General features: G+C 42.0%; 1 protein-coding gene across 1 annotated transcript in view; it reads right to left on the bottom strand.

The window, feature by feature from the left end:
* LOC140242416 (dystrophin-like) overlaps window positions 1-17,694 on the bottom strand; it is a 278,004-nt gene that overhangs the window by 39,454 nt on the left and 220,856 nt on the right. The window lies entirely within an intron of this gene.

A 17,694-nucleotide genomic window follows, 5' to 3' on the forward strand; every position in this document is an offset into this window, starting at 1 on the left:
AGACTAAATAGTCTATGCTGTGCAATTCTAGCTCAACAGCTCACATGTAAACAATCAAAAGATATAATAACTCAAAACAACTGTACATATAGTTTAGACAAATTTGAACATGGATCGTGGAAATTACTGGCAGATTGTAAACTTCTCTTTCTTTCTTTCTTTCTTTCTTTTTTTTTTTTTTTTTTTTTTTTTTAAAGATTAGGGTTGAGTTCACCTCCTTGCTCTGCAAACATCCTTCTTTTCATCATCATAATTTTCTCTAATGTTTTACACACAAGGCATGTGCCCTTTATCTGAGTACTTTGATTTTTGTTAGCTTACTAACAATAAGTATTCTGGCATCACTATGCCATGTGCATACATTTAAGGCTGTTGCATATTATGTACAAGTCATGCAGTATCAAAAGATTCAAGATGACCACAGATAGTTACATTCTGGCATCAATGATCAATAGCACAGTGTATGAATGCGTCAGTGTTCTCGTGTTCATCATTGTCCTCAATAATGAAGTCCTCAGTGTCTTTCCTTCGTGTTGTTCTCAGTTCATCCAATGATAAAGTTCATCAGTTTACTGTTCAGTCGAATTGAAACTCCAAACTCGTATAGGCAAGTGAGTGGCTATGCGATTATTTTATCCCAACACTTTTCATACTGGTGTGGGCAGAATCACAGTTCTACTATTCTATATACCACTACAGGTATAACATACAACATAAATTATCCTGAACTGCGACTTTAATTCCTACCAAAGGAAATCGGAATGTACTTTACATGTATACAACGTTAAGACACACACTTAATTCTTCAGATAAGAACATTCTTTCAGAATTCACTCATTGATCCTTATAATACCCACAGCATGTGTATAAGCCCTGGCATTATATCATACTATGATGGTATTATTCCTAGATGCGGGACAATGCATCTGCATTGCCGTTCATTCTTCCACTGCGGTGTTCCACCACCATCGGGTAAGACTGCAGTGCCAGGCTCCATCGCATAAGTCGAGCATTTTTGGTTTTGAGCTGTTTTAGCCAGCTCAGGGGGTTATGGTCTGTCTGAATGACAAATGACTGCCCAAACAAATATGGATGAAATTTCTCGACACTCCAAATTATGGCTAGGCACTCTTTCTCAATGATGGGGTAGTTCACTTCGCGGGGGAGCAACTTGCAACTAATGAATGCGACCGGGTGATCAACCCCCTCCTCATCTGTCTGGCTGAGCACAGCCCCTATGCCCCTATCACTAGCATCTACCTGCACAATGAAGGGAGCGGAGTAGTTTGGGCTCCTCAAAACTGGGGCAGAGGTCAGTGAACTTTTGAGTGTTTGGAAGGCTGCCTCACATTTTGGGTTCCATCTCACCAATTTTGGCTCTGATTTCCTCGTAAGGTCAGTGAGTGGGGAGGCTATTTCACTGTACTCCGGGATGAATTTCCGATAGTATCCTGTTAGTCCCAGGAAGGCTCTAACGTCTGTTTTTGTGACTGGCCTAGGATATGATACTACAGCCTCAATCTTCGCAGGTTCAGGCTTCACCTTCCCCCCTCCAATCACAAAACCCAAGTACAATACCTCCCTCTCGCCGAACTTGCACTTGGCTGGCTTGGCTGTCAAGCCTGCCTCTCTCAACCTCCCTAGCACATCCTTCAAGTGTTCTACATGCTCCTCCCATGTCTCACTAAAGACGACTATGTCATCAATGTACGCTGCTGCATAGGCCTGTGCGCCACGCAAAACTTTGTCTACCAGCCGTTGGAATGTCGCAGGCGCCCCCTTCATTCCAAAAGGCATCACTGTGAACTCATATAGCCCAAAGGGCGTAATGAATGCAGATTTCTTGCGCGCTGCCTCCGTCAATTCGACTTGATAGTACCCTTTTGTGAGGTCAAGGGTGGATACATACTTGGCATTGCCTAGCCTGTCTATAAGTTCCTCGATGTTGGGTATTGGATAGCTATCAAAGACCGTGATTTCATTCAACTTTCTGTAGTCTACGCACAGTCGCATGGATTGATCCTTTTTCGTCACTAGTACGATTGGAGATGCATATGGTGATGCAGACTCTTGAATTATCCCCATCTTCAACATCTCATCCAACTCTCTTTTCACTGTTTCCTTGACACTATGAGGTAAACGGTACGCGCGCTGGCGGACCGGCCTTTCAGAAGTAGTTTCAACCTCATGTTGTAAGATGTTTGTCCTACCGGGGATACTGCTTAGGGTCTCCCTAAACTCAGAAGTGATTGCTCTCACGTCATTGGCCTGTTCTTCGCTCAAGCGGTTAGAAATCTCTACTTCACTTTCACTATCTGCGCCTGGACTAATTAGTGGGGCAACAGGTATACTTGGATCAGTTTCCTCCTCTACTATCCTGGGCTGTGTGTACATTACAACCCCCTGCCTTGCATTCCACTTCTTCAGCATGTTTATGTGAAAGACCTGGTGTCGTTTTCTTTCTCCTACCTCTACTACGTAGTCTACATCACTCACTTTTTGCACTACTTTGTATGGTCCTTGCCACTTTGCCAACAATTTGCTGCTTGAAGTTGGGAGAAGAACCAACACCTCATCCCCCACCTCTAGCGTGCGAGCACGCGCTCCTTTGTCATACCACAGTTTTTGGCGCGTCTGCGCTGCCGACAAATTCTTGTGTGCTAGCTCTAGGTTCTCTGCCAATCTAGTCCTCATGTTCATTACATATGACAGGATTCCCTCTCCCTCAGTGATTTCGCCTGTCAATGTCTCCTTTAACACGTCTAGGGGCCCCCTCACACGATGACCATACAGAAGTTCAAATGGGGAGAAACCCGTGGACTCTTGGGGAACCTCCCGGTATGCGAACAGTACATAAGGAAGATGCTCATCCCAATTGCATTTTCCCTCATCCATGTACGGCTTTAACATCCCTTTCAGTGTGGAATTGAAACGTTCTACTAGCCCGTTACTTTGGGGGTGATAGGGGCTCGTCCTTATCTTCCTGATTCCTAAGCTCTCACACACTTGAACCATCAGTTTTGACATGAAATTGGCACCTTGGTCGGTGAGAATTTCTTGTGGTACCCCCACCCGAGAGAAAAGCTTGATGAGCTCATCAGCAATCTTGTCAGCATTGGTGGAACGAAGCGGAATTGCTTCTGGGTACCTCGTCGAGTAGTCACAAATGACTAGAATGTACATGTTGCCCTTCTTTGATTTGGGCAGGGGCCCCACTATATCTAGAGCAATTCGTTGGAATGGCTCACCTATGATGGGCACCTGAACCATGGGCACTTTACCACCCCTCTTGCTACTAGTCTTCTGGCAGGGCTCACATGTTCGAATATACTCTGAAACGTCTCTAAAAAGCCCTGGCCAGTAGTAATTCCGGAGGATCCTATCTTTTGTCTTTTCCACGCCCAGGTGCCCCGCCATGAGATTGTCATGGGCCATCCCCAGCAGTTCCCGCCGGTACTGTTTTGGAACTACTACTTGTCTAAACTCCTGCCCCTGGGTTGCCCCCTTTTTCCTCCAGTGCCGGAAGAGGACTCCCCCCTCCCAGTAGAAATAGCACTCGTCCCCTGCATCTGTGTCAGAGGGGAGGGCCTTTTCCCGAACCAATTTTAGAGTCCCATCCTCCCTTTGGTCCTTTCCTAGCTCAGATTTTGAGAGCATCAGTAGGCTTGGAGTAGCACACCTATCACTACCTACGTCTTTGTCATTTTGGGGTCTTCCTCCCTCATTCTTCCCTGTTTCCTGTTCAGCCATCTTGGCTTGCTGCCCCCTTGTGACAACCATAACAGGGTCCTGCAGTTGCAATTCTTGCAATCTATCATTCAAAAGCTCATTGCCTAGTATCATGTCTACAGAGAGAGTGTCAATTACTCCTACCACAACGTATCCCGAGATGGAGTATGGCTCACTCACAAGATGTATGAGGGCTAATGGGACATCAACCTCATTCCCTGTCACACCCCCTATCCTCACACTCTGCCCTGTGTAGGCATTAGCATGTACATATTCTGGCCTCACTAATGTTTGGGTCGCACCCGTATCCCGTAACAACTGTATTTTCTTCCCATTCACATCAGCCTCGCTCATGTATGGCTTATGTTTAGGGTCCACTTGATCTGCCCGACATAAATAGCCCTTAGCTACGCCACTCCCCTTATCAGAGGGCCCTCCCCCCTGCTTATTAGGGCAGTTAGGGGCGATGTGGCCTGGCTTACCACATTTGTAACACTTTACTGCTTCCCGATCCTTTCTATTGTTCTGGGAGTTTTGAACTTGCCCCTTTGGTTTTTCCTTCCCAGCCTGGCCTGATGGGAGGTTATTGCTGTTCCCTCTATCAGTCCTAGGGCCCTTATAGGTATGGTTTAGGCTCCTCCTGGTAGTGGTATACTCGTCGGCTAGACTAATCAATTGCCCAAAATCAGCTGCATGGTTATCGAGTAACCACAGCTTCAAATCAGGAGGAACGTGATCCAGCATGTTTTCTTGTAGGATCATGTCCTCAAGTTTCCTCACATTCCCCTTTGCTCCTACTCCCTCTTCCCACCTATCAAATGCATCGCGCATCCTCGTTCCATACTCTACGTAGCTTTCATCCCCGCGTTTATTCATTCTACGAAATTTTTGCCTGTAGGCATCTGGCGTTAGCTCATATTTAAGCAGAATTGCTTTTTTGATCACATCGTAGTTGCCACACACATCATCGTCTAATCTAGAATAAGCTTCGCGTGCTTTCCCTGTGAGTAGGGGTGCTAGTCTTCCTGCCCACAACTCCTTTTCCCAACCGTGAAGTTTCGCAACTTTTTCAAAAGTGCGCAGAAATGCATCTACATCATCTCCTTCTTTGAGTCTGGGCAGCAGTTCTTTCAGATTATCTGGCCTATGATGGGGCACTGGCCCCTGCCTCTGTGTAGCATTTTGCGCTAATCGCACCTCCCTTTCCAGCTGTATACGAGCTTTTTCAATATTTTCTTCCTTCTCTAACTCTACGCGCCTAGTCTCAGCCTGAATTTCTGCCAGACGTAGTTCATGCTGCATCCTTTCGCTCTCAACGCGCAGACGCATCATTTCGAGCTCTACAGTACTTTCAGTTTGGGGGGCATTGCTAGATCCTGTCTCAGACCCCGTCTCAGACCCCGCCCCTGCTGAATTAACATGAGGCTGTAGCATTTCAATCAATTCGGCCTTACTAAGCCCGTCATGGGACAAGCCCAACTCATCACACTTCTCCCTCAACTCGGCCACCCTCATTTGTCGCAAGTCACTCATACTTAATATACTTCACTAGTAAATGTATGCGATAACCTTAACAAAAGACAAATATGACCAATAATTCAAAGTACTCTAAAGTCATAGAATTACCTTAGCTCATAAAATACTATAATCCCATGTATCTAACGCTTAAGGAAATTAAGATAAGTTGTATTGTGATTAGCCTACACTGAGATTAAGCCACACACCTCAATTATCACTTTTTACTTTAGCGTTCATGAAAAAAAAATGTAAATTGAGCCACACCCTTGCAATTCCAGTTCTACTTTCACTTAGCTCCTTTTGGTGTCCGTCAAATGCTCCTCCTGCCTCTCGCAGCCAGTCAGCTCCACAGCTCCTGCCGTCCGTCGATCTGTTCCAGATCCAGTCAAATGAAGCATCCACTGATCCTCCTGGATTATGTATCTGCTCCCCTCCAATGGAACTGCTGCCACAGGCATCTGGATGTGTACACCAACAATTCACTCGTCTCCAGACGAAAATTGCGTGCTCCAGTGGATCAGTATGAATTGTTCCACTCAGCTTTAAATATGAGTATTTTGTAGACTTGTGGATTAACTTGAACTGCCCCTTTTTGCTTCAAACTGCTTCCGGGACAGCGTCTTTCCATGGATCAGTTCGAGTTGAAACTGCTCCCAAACCGAAGACTGGAGAATTAAATTTATTTTCTCCAAACAGCAAACTGCTCCGGATGCAATACCGAAGAACTGAGCACAGTACAGTTTATAGCTGTCTCCGTCGAAATCTCCACAGCATACGTCTCGAAGTTAACAGACTTGATTTGATGGACTGGTGCGCTTGGCTTCCAGATCCCACTTGCTGCCACCAAGATGTGACGAAAACTATAGCTCTGTTCGAGTTAACTTGTTTCGTCGCAGTAAAAAGAGATGCCACTCCAAAACGCTCTCACCATTAAGCCCAAAGGCACAGAGAATAAAGTACACGCAAAATCCATTCATGATTTTAGGTGCCCATTCCTGCAGGATTTATTGAGAGAGTTCTTTCGACGTGGACATTATTGCGAGAAGAGTTATCACACAGAGGTGCCTAGCAGCTCTTAGGTCTGCACTCAGCGACGTCTAGATATCTTCTGAAGACTGAAGACAATATCTCTATTTCTTGTCCCCTACAAACTTGCTGATCTATGAAAAACCACTATGAATAAAGGGAGAGTAAAATAGTCCTATTTGGACAAGTCAGCCATTTACAAGAGGGGAAGGGTACATTAAGGGAAACAAAAAGAATACTAGCTTGGTCAAGTCAGCACATTGCTGCTACTAACTTTTGTTTTGTCTCGATTCCACACAAAGACATAAAATAGAAAATAACTCCTGACCAATCACACCACTGCCCCTTCTTACATAACTTATGTTACCTCTTGTCTGGAATAAGAAATAAAGAGTTATATAGTATCTTCACTCTTGACCAATCATAAAGAAGGTCATTCTTACATAACTTATGTTATTCATTGTCTGAAAACCTATTCAAAGAAACACAAAAGAAAATTACTTTTAACCAATCATCTCTCTGTCTGGACCAGCAATGTATATCTCTATTTCCTGCTAGCCTCCTACCCTAAGGGTTAAGACCAACTGACCTTTGAGATGTTTGTCCCTGGACAGGGGATTTATCTTACATCAAGCTCCTGAGGACTGCCACCTGTTGTGGTCTGGAGATGGGGATGTACTATACAGTGCTATACATTTAAATGTGAAATGGACAGTACTATACGCATGGGGTATTTCCCACAAAATAATTGGGCTGACATGTGTGCATGTCACACATTGTCAACATCATCATTATCATCATTGACAATTCCATTGCCAATATGAATATGAGTTTTACCACCATCATCATCACCATCACCATCAACATCATTATCACCATCACCATCACCTTACCATCACCATCACCATCACCATCACCATCACCATCACCATCACCATCACCATCACCGTCATTGTCATCATCATCACTATCAAATAATCACCATCCAATTTATGGCGATCTTCTCTGCTCATTGGACATGATACAAAATTGTTAAGTTTGCTCTCATCACTGCATCACCTCCTGCTTATCGGTCCCCCTGCATTTCATCCATTTGGTCATCATTCACTGTTTTTCTTCCCCAAACATCGTCAAATAATGGTCATAAACTTCATCACATTGCGTTCACAACATTGGCAGTGCCTGAGACCAGTATGACCTGGAGAGAGTTTTCAAAATCACAGTAGAGGGTTGCAATTAATTTGTACGGGTCCATGCCTCATAACACACAGGACTAGAACACTCATCAACGAGCTGATATGAGAACTTACCCAGTTTCCGACTTCGTCCGTATCCACAATCTCCCAATCCCACTCGAGATCCATGGTGGACGTGATGGTTGGCATGGAGACGAAAGGGGAAGGCGACTGTCGCGGGACTCACAGATACCAACAAAATCCCCTGCAAAGCGGCACCACAATCTCACCGGGGATGGAAATAATTCCGATATAATTTTCCCTTGCCGGTAGCCGTAAATTATCCAAGTCAACTTGGTGGGTTGATGATGGTGACTTTGTCGGGATATCATCCACATATGAAGTCTCGTTTAGCTGTAAAATGTGCCGCTTTCAACGAACTATCGCAGAATCCGGATCTCGTGAGTGTGCGTGAGCTACAATATTGATTGCATCATTTCGCATTCTAATCCACAAGCGGCTAGTCAAGTGCAAGCATTATGAATCGCAAAGTCTTGATTATATGGTACGGTGAAGTGCCACTGGCCGGTGAAAGTTACTTGTTTTCCCTCACGCTGTGTCTTATGGCTGGTGACAGAGCTCTGCAGAATACAGTCGTACATACAAGGGTTACTGCTAACAGCTTGATGTGTGCTGAAAGTCACAGTGTGTTTGGGGCATAGTGTAAATAGAGCTACAAATCCCGTATCCCACACAGACAACGGATGACAGTTAGGATACATTTCAAGAGAAGACTGCAACATGACAGTCTAAAATCTATGAACAATTGGCCTTCAATGTGACACACATACAAGAAGAACCCCTGAGAATGGGTCAGCCTCAGAACGAACAGAAATCCGTCCATAAAACGACCATCTAGAGCACAACTGGGAAATGAGGCAACACCTGTAAGACAATCAATATCAGCAGAGCGATCTTCTGAGAAACGGAGCACCAAGAAACTCGATAATTCTCAAAGAATGTCTTCCGGCAGGAGACGTGGGCATCAAAGGAGTACAACAAGAAACATCTATATACAGTACCAAGCTGGCAGCCCTTTATATCATGTTTCTTGATATCCACAAAAATTTGTCTGTTGGCGGTATTTGTTTCGAGGATGTTAAAAATGGTAATTTTTTATTAAAAATTTCCTTGTGTTTTTCCAAAAAATATCAACAAATCTTGCAACAGTTCATGTAAAGTAAATAAATTTTGAATGGTTTGAATGGTGCTATCCAACTCTAACCCGTGGAGGACGGTTTGATTTTGCTACAACACGCATTTCCCATAGACCCCTGCCAGAGTATACTCAGGACTCGTCCTCAACAGGTTAATAAAAGCATATGTTCAGCAGTTAGTTTCTCTCTGATATTATATTATGAAACAATATAATAGCATTAAAAAATGATTGTAGGAAAAAAAGAAAGAATTACTTGATTAAAAAAAAATAATGCAACAAACACAAGTTCTATGCATAGATATCTATTAAAGTTGAATAGCACCATTCAAACCCACACCAAGAGCAATAGAAACATGTAGGCCTATGTATGTATGTATGAACGATATATGTTGTATGTAGGACCTATGTATGTCATTACCATTGGGAACAGAGATCTAATTTACATCGTCATGGCAAGAGTCGATTCCCGCAAGGGTGATCAAAAGACCCCCGATGATGCCATCATTCAAATTCATTCACTTGTTGGCGAAATGTCAAACTGCCCTGAGATACATTGTAGTGCATGCCAACATTAGCAACCCTCCAGCAAGAGCTTACGATAAATGTGGCATGAGGCATAATCTTCTGTACGTCGTGGGGCCCCTGGTGCTCATTCGGTATTTATGAATTGCAGAGATTCGGGTATTGAAAAGAGACAGGAGAAAAGCATCATCGCTGGTGACAATCGCTGGTGATTAGGCCCCATTTCAAAATGGAACCGGTCCTGATAAAGAGATACTCTAATACAGTTTCACTTCTCGCATGGCTGGGCTTGCACTTGCACGCATTTGAGAGACATGTTCATGTACATAATCTCCTTGAAGAATGTGTGGCATTCATGTAGTATGCTCATGTCTGCCACCATTTTGTTTTGATGGACACTAAAACTGTACAAATTACATCGTAAACATAAGTGCACCCATCAATTTCATGAGCACATCAGTTCTCTCTCATCGTAGTCCTAAAGACATAGTGATGACTACAGAAGGAATCATGATACCTACCATTAAAGGAATGGTATAGTTTTGGTTGAGATGGGGATTTAGATTTTAACTTTTTGTGAGATGATTAGAAACCACCTATGAACTGTTAAAAAAGCATACAATTCTATGAAGAATTCAATACTTATTTGATGAAAACAGTTTTGAAATGGCTGAGATATCCAAAAACAAAGTAAAACAAAGTGGTTCTAATAAAAGGTAAACTGTGTAAATCTACTACTGGATTAAAAGTGAAAAATCTGTTGAAGAGGGGGGTCTGTGCACAAAGACTAACAATAAGACAGTTTTTTTTTGGGGGGGGGGATGGGGGGAAGCACCACCACAGTTGGCCCAGATCAAAGATAACGTCTTCATGGTGAAACATGAAAAGCGGAAGCGGTTGTCTCAGGAAATAGGGACAGCAGTTGCTTCACATACTTTGTGCTCAGGCATATCTCATTCATCATCCCATGCTACATTTATGTCACTCTCAATGTACATTTCATTCTGGATTCAATTATTCCTACTGGAATCAAGAACATCTTGACTTGGTACCATCTGGTACACAAATGCTACTTGTCTTTCATAAAATGAATCAAATCTATGTACACTGAAGTACAGTGGAAATTTCTATCACTTTAAAAGAAGCTTTACATTGATACCAGACTGAAAGAAAGTCTTGTTCCATTGAAGCTAAAAACCAAAGTCAGTAACAGAGTGAAAATGGGAGAAAATATAGAAAATGCCATGGTGGTCTGCACACATTTCCAGACTGTGTTTAATTCAGATTTTATACCCGTCGATAAAAAATGATTCACTAGGGCCATTTTGCACACTGGGCTAACTGAGAACATATCATAAAAAGGGGACATTTGTTCCTGAGATGAAAGAGTAGATGATAGCAAAAAAAAAAAAAAGAAAAAAAAAAGAGGAAAAAAAAAAGTAACCTTCTGTGACTAGAATAGCCTTTACCTGTTGCCCTTGGAGTATAAAATAACTCCCTCTATTGGCCATTGTATACACCATCAATACAGACCAATGAAAGACATACAATGGGCTTTTTGTTAGCTTACAGTCATCTTCCACACTCAGTGAACATCCATATAAGCTTGATTATTCCCATGACGGGTCAAATTACACCCATAGCACCTTCAAGCAGCCATTAACCTGCAGCAATTTTACTTTACAGTGAGAACTAAACACACTTCTTATTGACTGGCACATGTATCTGACATCATGCCCTTTTTACACCGTACATCTTTCTTCACACCTGCCTCTTACGAACCATATAATTTCAATCCTTTACTTCAATGAAAAAAGAAGTTTCCATACATTCTACCAATTCTCCATGCTAGGTATACAGGCAAAACTTTTCCCCCACCTGAAATATAACAAATCAATACAAAAAGTACATTTACAGCCTAATAAACATAGATGACTGGTCAATGATCAGAGCTGGAAACCAAATTTCACAAATAAGTGCCAAACTGCCCATTTTCCAAGGCTACAAAGTGTGCTTTTTCATTATTCCAAATGAATATTAAAAGAAATGAGAAGTGATCAAAGGAAGATTTTTCATTTTAAAATTTGCATTTCTAGGCTATAATTATGCAAAACTGTGTACACTAGATAATAAATTTAAAACCTTGTCACATGCAGTTTCTTCATGATGATTTTCTCATAGCCATAGAGCCTTTCAAACATTGAGAGGGTGATGTCCTTCTTCCGGGCAGGCAAAACTTGATGCAGCCCCGCCAGTGTAGATAGAGTTCAGGCAGCGGAATATTATATGTGGGCCATTAAAACGGCACAAATCAATGCATCACTGTTCATGTTTTTTTTTTTTTCCTTCCCTTCTTCGTCCCTTCCAAGCTCCCGATTCATTCTTGATGCCATCGCCCGCCATCATGAATCAGGTGGTGCACAAATGAATTATTGATCTCTTCAAACAAGTCAATTCTTTGTCATTATGGCACATCATTGTCGGGTTTACGATGCCACTCTCTCCGCCCTAGTGATTTTCTCCTTTCCTTTTAAAAGTCGGAGTATCAAGTCTGAGCATCAGACTCGTCTCACATGATTCCCTTACTTCCCTCTCCGCTCTTCAGGTTATCCTGGAATTTGTCATCGGTATTCACTCGGTCGAGGAGGAAGATGTAACATTTCTCAGACCATTGTGTAGTATGTGCGGCTGAACTTTAACCCGTTGAGGATGAGTCCCGAGTATACTCGGGCAAGCATCTATGGGAAATGCGTGTTGCAGCAAAATCAAACCGTTCTCAATGGGTTAACCTACCAATGTATTCGGTCAGAACAGGTGAAACGAGCAGTAGCTTGTAACTGCATCCCAAGGTCCAGAAAGAAAGAAAAATTATCCATACAGATTTGACTGCAATTGCCAACAAGAATATTCTGAGAAAACGCACACTTTTTACTGGGGTTTCTTATGTACAAGCTCCCTAGCAAAGGAGCGAAAGAGCGAGAGGATAGACACCGAGTGAACGTACAAACGGAAAGATGGAGGGGAAGAAGGAAAGGTAAATCAACAAGTTCACACAGCAGAAACCAAGAAAGGAACCTGATCATGTTTTGAGCCCTGGGCTCTGCACTAATACAATGACACCGTGAGGTTTCCCCAGCGAAGCCCCCAGATTTCGGGCCAAACATTCAGGCCAAATACAAAATGCACAGCCCGTCTTTCAGACCCAACAAAAGCCCCCATAGTTTCGGAATACTGATGTGGGATGTGACATTTCGGTCGGTAACCTTAGACTTACCTTATCCCATTGCCCCATTTCATCCCCCCACCCCTCCAGCCCAGAGTATCTCGTGAATAGCAAGAAGGCAATTCATCAAATTGGTCTTGAGAACAGCTTTACTTTACTGTGCCATGGCAGAGTTTTACATATGAAGGGCAAACAAATCAGACTCCTTCCCTTTAACCCTTTGAAGACTAGTACTGAGTATACTCGGGCAGGTATGTGTGGGAAATGTGTGTTACAGCAAAATCAGCCCATCCTAAACAGGTTAAGTGCAATTCTGCTGCTAGTTGTGTCAACACCAGATTTACATTCTGGGAAATCATTGAGGGCCAAGTATACTATAAACTTCTGTTTCATCCATTTTAACACAGAAACAAATAGGCTCTACAAATTTAATCATGAACAAGAAGACAAAATATAATTTGTGCAATTCACAAAATGGAAAGTCGTTCGCAATGACAATGTAATCTAACTGCCGTCCTTGAAGTAAGTACCAAACTAATAGTTGTGAAATAATTCAAACCAAGCAAATTTCAAAAAAAAAAAAAAAAACACAAAAAGCCGATAGAATATTTGTCTTGCATTTCAGCAATATAATACTCCAAGCCAAACTAATTATTTTCCTTGTAAACCACCCTCCATTCCATCATATATAACTTTCCATGCATTAAACTGTATTACATGAGAAATCAAGCCCCTCCCCCCACACGCGCACACTTGGTGCATGGTTACCGGACGAGATGTGGGCCACAGTGGGCAGCACATTTATAGCAGAGGGCAGTGCAGCACTGGAAATAATTGAAGTCACGTCCTGACGCCCGATACAACAAACATCAATCAGGTAGGAAGCATTCCCGCCTGCTACTTCCCGAACAGATGAAAAGGAAAGAGATAGAAAGAGAGAGAGAGAGGTAGAGAGAGAGGGAGAGAAACATATCGAATAGCACCCAACAGGCTTATCAACATGCGCGGAATCTAATTCGTTAACCCTTCTGGCACCTTTGGCAGAGCAGTGTCAATAGAAACATGGTATATACTTTTAAATGGAAATTCACTGAATTTGTATCAAGACAGAGCTGTTAACCCAGTGAGGACGGGCTGATTTAGCTACAACACACATTTCCCATACACGCTTGCCCAAGTATACTCAGGACTCGTCTTCAACGGGTTAACATATAATGTGCAACTATGCGAGTGTCAGTAGCAATGATTTTAAGCTTGCAAAAATATTCATACTGATCCAGAAAAGGGACATGTACGCAGATCAATGACGTCAACACTAGCTGCTTTCCAGCTACAGGATGTGTAAAGACCAAGTAGTAGGTCACACATAATGCTGACATTACGGAAATTATGGCAATGACTTGACAGATAAAAAAAAACAATGCACATACGTACATGTAGGCCTATGTGTACACTGTGTGCAGAGCTATATACTCTCTGTACTGTGCCCATCATATTTTTATGTAGTTTGACTGCAAAAATTGCTATATAGAATCATTTCACCCATGGCAACTCATCTGTTTAAGTCCAGATGGACATTAGATACTCTACAGCATCAGTGGATTTGATTTGATTTGATTTGATCTCATTTCCATTTTCTTTTTGAACAAACTTGATATCATACACTGTACATGCTTTGGTACATGAAAAATAATGATAGGCCTACAAAGAATAATCCTATATTAACCTATCACATTATAAATCAGTAAATTTGTAAAACACATTATATTTCATGATCTTAAAAAAAGTGTGATTGACAAAACAACTAAAAATTGACACCCCTCCCAATATTTAACAACCTTCTGCTTCTGAAATTACAAGATGTTTGATTACAATATCTGAAATGACATTAGCATAAACAAACCAAGGACAATATGAAAATAACAACATTCCTTCAAGGTCTCCTTTTCCAAAACTGATACAGCAGGCACAACTGGAAATTAAAGAGGGAGGTATAAGAGCTAGACTCAAATAAGTATAATGAAAAATCAAAGTTGATTTGATACTACTCTCTGCAGGGAAAGGCAACTCGTCGGAACATGGAGTAAGAGCATGGTGAGATTGAAATGAAGATTGACTTTTTTCTCCTCCATTTCACCAATTGTCTCCTTCTGTCATGGCACAGAAACATCACCTCCGCTTGTGAGGAGTGAGATCAACCAAGGAGGAATCACATACCTCCTTAAAGGGTGTGTACAGTTCTGGTCGAGGTGAAGATTTAGCTTTTAACATTTTGTGAGATATTCAGAAATCACTCCATGAGATGTCAAAGAGCATGCAGTTCTAAGGGGTATCAAAAGTTTATTCGATGAAAATCGGTTTTGAAATGGCTGAGATATCCAAAAACAAGGTGAAACAAAGAGATACTAATAAAGTTGGGGCATGTCGCCTTTTATTATTAGCACTTTTTTGGATATCTCGGCCATTTGAAATCCAATTTTCATCAAATAAACGTTGAATCCTTCTTAAAATTACATGCTCTTTCATATTTCATAGAAGGCTTTTCATTATCTCACTTAGGAATGTTCAAAACATGAATCCCTACCTCAACCAGTACTGTACAGTCCCTTTAACCCTTTCCATACTGAATTCTGGAATCCCCATAGACTTAATACACAGGTCGACAGGTTCCCATAGGGAATGGGTTAATAAATAGACCAACTTTCCAGCAAGCATGGAGAAAAGCTCTGATTCCATTGAATTCCTGTGAGAAAATTAGATTTCCAGCACCTACCAAATCCTCAAGTTAGCATATTAATGAATAGGTAGTAGGTCCATTCTTTCCTTTTTTGACAAAGCTATTTTCACAACAATCATCCATTAGAAGGCAGAATTGGGCAATAAATCTAGCAGTGCACATCCAACTATGATCCAAGACAAATGAAAAAAAATATATGAACACCTTGCTCGATCATGATGCATCCAAGCACTATATTTCCTCTGGCTGGCCTATTTGAGAATGATGCCGGCTCCACCGGTGGTAGAGGTTTTTAGTGAGACCCCCTGTAGCTCTATTACCGCGTGGGCTGGTGTTGGTATCACTGACATACTACTGATCAATAGACTCAATATTATGGAAAGACATAGCACGAGGGGAAAAAAAAAAGGTCGGTGAAAACAATGATCCATGCACTCTTTGCGGTGAATAGATATAAACAGCTTTCGCTCAAGGGATACACACAGGATGGGGGAGACATGCCCCAAATGACAAATCAATAAATAAATGAAAACACAATGCCACAAGCAGTTTACGGTAATACCGCCTCGGGTTAAGCACAGGAAAGTGGCCATTCATCAAGGTACGCCAAGTGTGTCCGATTCCGATTGTCGGTCCAGCCAGCGTCCGTCTCATCTTTGACAGACGAAGAACGAGAGAGAGAAAAAAAAAAAGGAACAACCATCCTAACCAATCTTCTCCACACATGATAGCATATCCAGAATGAACCAAAAATACCTTTATGGAGTGAAATAGGGTGGAGGGATAAAAAAAGTTTCTTTAAAAAAAAGCACCAGGCCTCAACACCAGTTTGGCTGCTATCCAGTACACACTTCAAGCTTGTATTTCTTTCCTTTCTTCAAACAAATCTCATCCATGGATCAGAAATAGATAGTAAGTTGATTTACCATGGCTCCGGAAGAAAACAAGTGACAGAAAACGGTGGTAGAGCTCCATGTATCAGACCACCATCATGTGCATCTCTCTCCCTCCCTGAACATTCCTATAATTATTGTTCCACCTCCCTGATTGTAGTAGGTACAGTAGCAGGATGTGGCCAGATCCTGTGGCATCGCGGGCCAGGATGCGTTCTGTGCAGAAGCTCCCTACTTCAGCCAGAGATAACCTGCAGTGAATTCAGCTGCAGTCAAGTATTAGTCTATACCTCCAGCAGTCCCTTGCTGATGCTCCAATAGTAGGATTTTTTTTCTCTCGGTTGCACCTTGACAACATAATTATGCATAAGTTCATAATTTCAAACAAGTAGTTTATATTTCCTAGTCAACAGGAAAATATGCTCTGAGGGGAGAGTCAGCCAATTTATTATACCAAAAGTACAGGACACATCAATTCTGGCAAAGCAGATAAGGTTTGGATCTGTAGACTAATCAACCTACAACAGGTTTATGTTGTGAAACCAGGTTCTGCCACCTATTTATGATTTCTACACCAACAATCACAACCAGGCATTAATCTTGATTTGACTAGATGATGATCAAAACTGCCCAGCTTTATTGATTCATATTTCATCCAGCAAAGCAGTATGAGATGAGTCATGACCGAGTGATGCAATATGAGAGTGCGGATACAGGATGGCTCCTCTATATTACAGAAAAAGGACTGAAAATTGAGACTAATCTGCAGTGCAACCAACTGGTGCTAGCACTATAATGTAGCAGCTTGTGGGAGAAAGGGAGAGAGAGAAAGCAAAAATACAGTGTGCATCTTTGCTGGAAAGGTGGATATTATGACGGTGGCCTTGTCATTATTACTCTGCCTCATTTCCCCTTCATTTTGCTGACATCAAATGAAGTCTAACATTTTGAATACAGTTGAACCTCTATTATCCGGCCTCCCTTTATCCGGATCTCTCTATTATCCGGACGCAATCTCGCTGTGATTTTATTTTTTTTTAGTAATTACGGGAAGAAAGGGGGATTCCCAACTCCTTGAGAACTCCTACCCAAACACACATGAATTACATATTACTTCCAATATGATTAACATACATTGCATCAAATTTCCTTCCAAAGCTTACCTTCAGACATTTCAACATCCTGAAACATCCCCAAATGTAACAATGAAAAGGTTGCAGTATACACATTACTACATGTGGTACTACAATGGGCTACATCAGTACATGTGTATGTATATGTACATGTATAAAGCATTGAGTCTCCCGTATCCGGCCAAATCCCTTATCCGGATGAGCCCCGGTCCCGACTTGTCCGGATACGAGAGGTTCAACTGTATATTTGCTTGTCCCCGTGGTGGATCATTAGCTGCTTTGGAATTCCTCCTCCGGAAGAATGAAATTGTGAGCTGCACAAGATCTCTGACTTTAATATTTGGGAGTATACATCTTGTCTCTCTTATTGTGTGCATTATTGCTATCGAAGACAAATTCCATCACAAGTTAGCTTGAGATGACAGCCTAATTACCCCAGAAGACTAGTCCTAAGAATACTCGGGCAGGTGTATATGAAATGCGTGTTGCAGCAAAATCAGCCCGTCCTTAACCCGTTGA

The sequence above is a fragment of the Diadema setosum genome, chromosome 19 (genome assembly GCF_964275005.1).
Source record: "Diadema setosum chromosome 19, eeDiaSeto1, whole genome shotgun sequence".
Taxonomy (NCBI): domain Eukaryota; kingdom Metazoa; phylum Echinodermata; class Echinoidea; order Diadematoida; family Diadematidae; genus Diadema; species Diadema setosum.